The sequence below is a fragment of the Hermetia illucens genome, chromosome 2 (genome assembly GCF_905115235.1).
Source record: "Hermetia illucens chromosome 2, iHerIll2.2.curated.20191125, whole genome shotgun sequence".
Taxonomy (NCBI): domain Eukaryota; kingdom Metazoa; phylum Arthropoda; class Insecta; order Diptera; family Stratiomyidae; genus Hermetia; species Hermetia illucens.
This window is the reverse complement of record NC_051850.1, coordinates 188,559,533-188,566,798: the sequence shown is the minus strand read 5'-3', so window position 1 is coordinate 188,566,798 and position 7,266 is coordinate 188,559,533.

Here is a 7,266-nt window from a genome sequence, read left to right as displayed (position 1 = left end):
AAAGAACGAACAACATCGAATCGCACTGGTCAAACGAAAACAATAAAGATAGGAGATTACAACTTTGAGACCGTTTTTTTTTTATGGATGGAGGTGGAATGGAAATCTTAGGAAGACGCTGTTGCGCCAGGTTGCAGCAGTGTGTGGGAATCACACCCACTAAAACCACCCCGACTCTTCCGCCCCTCCTCGCGGGACCACCGTCAAATATTACTTCGCGGGGGAGGCTCTGGTTCGCTATACCAGCTCGTCCATGTCACGTCTCCGTCGCGCCGCTTTCCGAGCTCGATCCAACTCCAGGAGTTTTGTCTGCACCACGGCAACTGCCTCATTTACCGCCATCCAGTTTTCCTCCGACTTCAACATCTCTTCTACCAGGTTGGAGCGTGGTTCAACGCTCCCGCCCAGACAGGGGCCGCGTATAGCAGGATCGACCTCACCACTCCCGCGATGAGTAGCCTGCGACTATACTCCGTCGTACATTATGTTCCACAGCAGCGGTCCCAATACAGAACCTTGAGGCACACCTGCTGTCACAATGTACTCCTTCGGCCCGTCGTCCGTCTCGTACCAGAGAAGTCTGTCCGAAAAGTAACTCTCGATGAGCCGAGCCAAGTAGTTAGGAACACCCAGTTTGGCCAAAGCGCCCTTAATCCAGCCCCAGTTGGCTGAGTTAAAAGCATTTTTGACGTCCAGCGTCACCAGAGCACAGCATTTGCCCGTGGCCATTGCATTTCGAGCCAATTCCACGACCTTTGCTACTGCATCGACCGTAGAACGGGCTCGCCGAAACCCATATCTCCAAAATCTTCCCCATGGTGTCTAAGAGACAAATAGGGCAATATGAAGAGGGCACGCCGGGTGGTTTTCGGGGCTTCGGTAGCAACACCAAATTCTGCCTCTTCCACTGGGCGGGAAACACTCCTTCCGCCATGCACGATTCGAATGTGCTTGCGAACCACCTTGGTCTGACCTTGACCGCCACCTTCAGAGCCTTGTTCGGAATTCCGTCCAATGCCGGAGCCTTGCTGTCCCCAATACGTCTGCAGATTTCCCAAAGTTCCTCTTCGGTAACATCAGGGATCGAGAAGACGCCCTGCTCCTGCTGCGGGAAAGGAGTTGTAATTATTTGCAACAAGAGCCGTGGGGATGTCACTTGAGGTGATTTTCGCTCGCGGATTTTCTTCATTACAACTTGGTAGGCTGTACCCCACGGATTCGTATTAGCCTCCATGCAGAGCTTCTGGTAGCATTCCCGCTTGCTTATCCGAATGGCCTTCTTAAGGTTGCTTCGCAGATCCTCCTCACGCTCCTGGTGCTCCGGCCTTCCCCTTGTCCTATGGGAAAGTCTCCTCGCTCGGAGACAAGAGGATCTCAAGGCAGCGATCTCCGTGCTCCACCAGTAGTTTGGCCTCTTGCCGTGGTGCAAACGTCATCCTGGCATCGTAGAGTCGCATGCTTCGATTACACGCTGAGACAGCTGTGTGACCCTTTCCACCGCTGTTCCATCCGGATCATGGGCTCCCTATATATATAATATACTAGATAGACTAACGATATACGCCAAACAGCATAATCTGAAGACTATTGGAGTGATTAAGCCGAAGAAACAAATGAAAGAGGAAGGGTTATACTCGAGGTATTCTCTTTTCTTAACATTCCTAACAATGCACGCTGAGGGAGGCCAGACGGCTGGTGAGTACACATTTCAAAGGTCGCAGAACTCTGATTGTGCTCTTCGTGCGGCAGACAATATGCATCCTTATATATATAACGATTGATAAGTGGCTCAGAAGAATATATTCTACCCCGAAGAGACCAAAAGCAGACTGTTCATCATTTGATCGGAATACATATCTATCTAGATGTGTTGCTGTGGAATATCCAGCTTGCTCTAACGATTGCGGGGATGCTTCCTTGCAAAAAAGCACGTACCTTCAAGAGCGCTACCTTAACTTCAGGGGGAGCAGTGAAGTAAGAAAAGATCGTAACGAATGCCTACAGATCCGAAGGCGAAGTCAATGCTGAAGAAATATGAAAGATTTTAAGCATAGATTTCTCGAAATGTAAAATGGGTTGCCTTGGGAGACTCTGCAACCAGGAGGTGAGTACAAGACGGTACTATCGACCGAACCACTGGTTCCCTTCATCAGTGCTACACGTCTGATCTATACTGGTTTCATTAAAAGCCTATATACGAGTCTAAATATAACATCATCAATGGCGCAACAACCGGTATCCGGTCTAGGCCTGCCTTAATAATGAACTCTAGACATCCCGCTTTTGCGCCGAGGTCCACCAATTCGATATCCCTAGAAGCTGCTTAGCGACGTTATTGCAGCATCCATTTCACCCTCGTAGATGTTACGGAGAGTTGTGCTGTGGATGGCTTCAATGTTAACTCTCACCTGATTATCAGAGGGGATTGTAGGTGTTGTTTTTATTCGAGCCCGGAGCACTACGCAAACGAGATAGTTATCCAACTCTATATTAGCCCCCCTATATGTTCTGACGTTCACAAAAGCTTAGAGGCGCCACCTCAGACATCCCCCCAAACGAGGTGCAGAAACTGGCAATTTCAAGTTCAAATTCAAGTCCAGGTTTAGCGGGACTGGCTGATCGAGAGGCAGCTGATGGGCAGGGGAAAACGTCAGTTTTTCGCAAAGTAGTGATGAGCGAACGGGAAGCGGAGATGGACTGCAGGAGTGTTGACTGGACTGTATCATTGACCGGTTTCATTTCATTTCATTTATTTTCGCATAGTGGCTTACGACTAGACAATTATTACTTACTGCCAGCTTAATAACGGCTAATTGGTCTTAACGCTATCAAACGGGTGACTATTACATAGTTTGGCCAACCCGACCTTCTCTGTGATTTACTTTACTTTGTATATTTTTCTTTATATACATGAATCTTGACAATTTTTGTTATGATCTTGGCTTTTCAAAAAACTGCGCCCGCACTAAAGGTGCGAGAAGGTGAAATTTTACTTACTTAACCTAGTTACATATAACTTAACCTAACTTATTTTAACTTAACCTAACTTATTTTAACTTAACCTAACTTATTTTAACTTAACCTAACTTAGTCTAACATAATTAATCCTTAACTAATATTTACAATAAGCACATTACAATTTCCTGTGCTTATCCTCTATCCACCCCTACCAGGCAAGGAGTTTCAAAAAGGGTTAGGATTTTGGGTCTTAGAGATGAACTCAGGATTTGGCAGGGCCTTAAGAATGTGGCCAATGGGGAGGTTTTACCCTGTTGGTAGAGATGCCGAATTAATGGGTTGGGGTGGTCCTCCGTTCTTTCGAAGAACCTTTCCATTATTGTGAGAACGTGTTCTCGAAGCGGTTTGACTTTGGCTCGCCTATCCACTTCGGCGTTTTTGCCGATCTTTTTTGTTTTCCAGTTGTAAGACAAGCCTGTGCAATGTCTAAGGATTCGGCGTTCGAATGACTCGCATTTTGCCATTGCTTGGTTGGAGCAAGAGATCCAAGTTGGTGCTCCGTAACAGATAACGGGTCTTATAAGGGCCTTATACAGGATCAGTTTGGTTTTGGTGCTGAGACCTACTGTCTTGCGAAGAAGATAGTAGATGCTACTGACTGCACCGCGTGTCTTGCTGATAGCGAGCTGAAGGAGGGGTTTGAACTTGAGGAGGTCATGCAGGGTTACTCCCAAGTATTTCATTAATCTTGATTCCCCAACTACGGTAGTACCTGCAGAGATTTACAATGTATTTCTCAACCGCTTTGGCTGCCCTGTTGGGGTGGAGGTTCGAAGCGAAGATAAGCGTGTCATCGGCCAATTGGATCAGTTCAACGCCGTCATCGGGGGTCGGAACGTCAGCCGTGAAGATGTTGTAGAAAGTTGGCCCAGAAATGGATCCTTGCGGTACACCCGACGTTACCGGCAAGAGATCGGAGAATTCATTCCCCACGCTGACATAAAAGTGCCTATCTTGGAAGAAACTTAACGCAAGTCTAATTATCGGGACTAGAGGGGAGAGCGGAATCCGAACTTCACTGACCGGTTGTAGTTATTGTATTTAATATTTAAGCGACTCAAGTTGCCCACGAAAAGCGCGTGCATGAACCGAATTTCAAGATAATTAAGCAATTTTCCTTTGGCATTATGACTGTGTGTGATGTGTCCGGGTAGGTGCGTGATTAGAGCACAAGGCTGTCGAATCTCACTGGTGGCAGTGAGATTTGTATCGTGATTTGACGTCAGATGCCAGTCGACTCAGCTGTGAATGAGTACCTGAGTCAAATCAGGGTAATAATCTCGGGCGCAATGCTGACCACATTGCCTCCTCAAATGTACTCTAGTGTACTATTACGGTCTTGAATGAAGTGCTCTAACACACTTCAAGGCTTTGATCCAATTGGATTGTTGCGCCAACGTCTATTATATTATTATTATTATTGTGACTGTAGAGTTGAGTGAACGTGAGTTCTCGCCGTTCATGAGGACAGCCGTCGCGTTTCCTTGCGGTGTATATGATCTTCATCGATTTTGAGGAAATTTTATTATAAAAAGGCCCATTAAGCTGAAAGCCCCGCAATTTCAGTAAACGGAAAACTTAACGACAAATTGGAAAAAGGTGTTCATCAAATACAACAAATGCAGAAGTATTCGTTTTAGGAATGATGGGGTCCTAAGTCCGCATCAACTTAATACTGGACCGGACCAAATGGGAAGTAACTTACTCCCTCTTTCCTGGTCCACGGACCCCTCGCTTAGGGCTTGCACCCAAACTTCTCAAAAAAGTGAAGCGATGGCGGCTTTACGGTTTCTTACCAGGGCAGAGGCAAATCGTCAGACGCTGCCTCACTTCTGCCCTGGGAGCAGCGTGACCGTAGCGGCTCGCAGATGTTGCGTCTGACGATTTGCCTCTGCCCTGGTAAGAAACCGTAAAGCCGCCATCGCTTCACTTCTTTGAAATGCAGGAGTCATCAAGCGCCTTTCTCACAGTTATGAAAGATACCCAAAGGGAGTGGAGTGAAATTAGTGCAAATCGAACAAAGGGTAATATACGGTGAATTTGAATTGAAGGATACCCAGGAATGGATTTTCAAGATTGACTATGGAGGCTGCCTCTGTATCTCGGAAGAGTCTCCACCTCAAATCGTTTACGATCAGACGAAAAAATGTCAGTGAAGAACGTCTCGGAGTGTGAAAATTTAAATTGTCCATTGAGGATGCTGAAGCAAGGACCATAAGGCGGCAGATTCCATTTTCGGATTTAGAAGGTGTTTCGCTCATCTTCGAAGGCAATTCCGTTTGCCTAACTTATCTTCGTCCATCCCCCCTGGGTGAATTGGATTGTGCAGATTAGAGCAAGTGTCGCGAATTTGCGCCAAACTAGTTGATTCCAAATCCTTTCGCTTGAAAATTTCGCACAACTTGATCGTTTCTTCAGGTGCGGTCTGCGGAACGGGCCGTTTGGAAAGTGATTTATATGCAAATGAGTTAGATCAAAAGTTTACCATAAAATCTGAGTCCTATTCGATTACACCCAATTATTTATTAATATATTTAGTTATTTATATTTATACCAGAATTTTATTATTCTTTTTAGGTTTATTTCTTTTCTTATTTCAAACTGTATTATATTTGTTTTATTATTTTATTATTTTTTAGTTATTTTAGTATTTTCTATTTTAGTTCTTTCTTTAAGAATGGTTTTAGTTTCTCGTTCTTTTTTTCAAGTTTTCTTTGAGTGTATCTCTTTTAATGAATCTTAATTAACTTTCTTTGATTCCTCTCTCCTCCTCCTTAGTCCCTGCAAAGCTCTCACAATTTGGGATATCCACCAGAATAATAGCGTGAGAATGCCAAGGAAGGGAGGGAACTTCTCAATGAACATCTGAGGCAGGAGAAGCAAGGATCAAAACCGCGTCCTGGATCTCCCCCCTCGATCGGGGAACTTGAGTCCAGAGATTTACGGCGCCACGCCCGCGGTCGAGCCGTCATTTTTTTATTTTCATTTTTCAGGTTTTAGCGCACGTTTTGGTTTAACTCGTTAGGCTTACGCGAGTCGCCGTGTTTATGCAGTTATTTTCAAGATTCGGTGGGGGCCCACGCACTGGTATAGACACGTGAATTTTGTATAATGACACGTTAGGTATCGTAGCGCTCAAAGGACCCATGGAGAAATGAGGATGATCCAACCCGAAAAGTCTATAAGGGCAATATCTATGGTAAAAGAAGACAAGGTAGACCCTGCCTAACATAGAGCGATCGCGTAGGCGAAGACGCCAAGCAGCTTTTAGGGATATCGAATTGGTGGAATGGCCAGCGAAGGTTGTATATGATGCTAAAAGTTCCATACGGAGTATTAACTAGTCACTTTTTTTAGATTTTATGATTTTTAGCTCTGTCAGGATTTCAGTTTTGAGTATGAAAAGACAGTAAGGGTTTCATTTTATCCTTTTTCCTGAATTTTCTTCGGAATATATCCAACAGACTGTACGATACGTTCTTGTAAAAAAACAAAATAGATAAATAAAATTCCTTTTACCCCCTTCTGAACATAAATACATAAGTTTTCTTACGATGGTGTCCGGTTTTAAATTTTGCTCACACATTTCGGGATCCATTCACTGAATAAATAAATAAAATACTTTAGTCTGAAAAAGGAAATCTTCTCTCTTCAATTTTTTGATAAATAATGGGTCCATAAAACACTATACCTAAATCCTTTGAACAGTGGTTCAAGTTGGGGAATAATCACAGTAAAACAGTTGCTAAAGATTCCTTAATTATGATGACGAACTGAGTTTCGTTCAAAGGAATTGAAGAGTTAGAATGAAATCGCACTAAAACCATTAGCAACCATCAGGGCCACCAGTAGACATTTTTCTTAAAGGTGGCTGTTACCTCTATAATTATTTTTAGTAGTTCAAATTCTAAAAGAATCTACCTAACTAGAAGAACCTTTCATTTTTCTTAAAAATATATTTAAAGAAATCATTAGTACACCGCCAACGACCAATTATTTTGAACCATTTTAAGATGACAACCACCAAAATGAGTGCCAAAATTATGTAACCTTTGGCTAAATATCTCGAATCTTTCCAAATAACAATCAAACGATAAATTGATAGAATGCGTGGCCCGGGGTGTTAAACTTCAATCAATAAACAATGCAACCACAAGGCAAAATGATTGACCTGCACTCCATTGCGAACAGTAATGAAATTATAAATATTACTAACGCTTTTCAACTAATCACAAGATTATCGCAGAT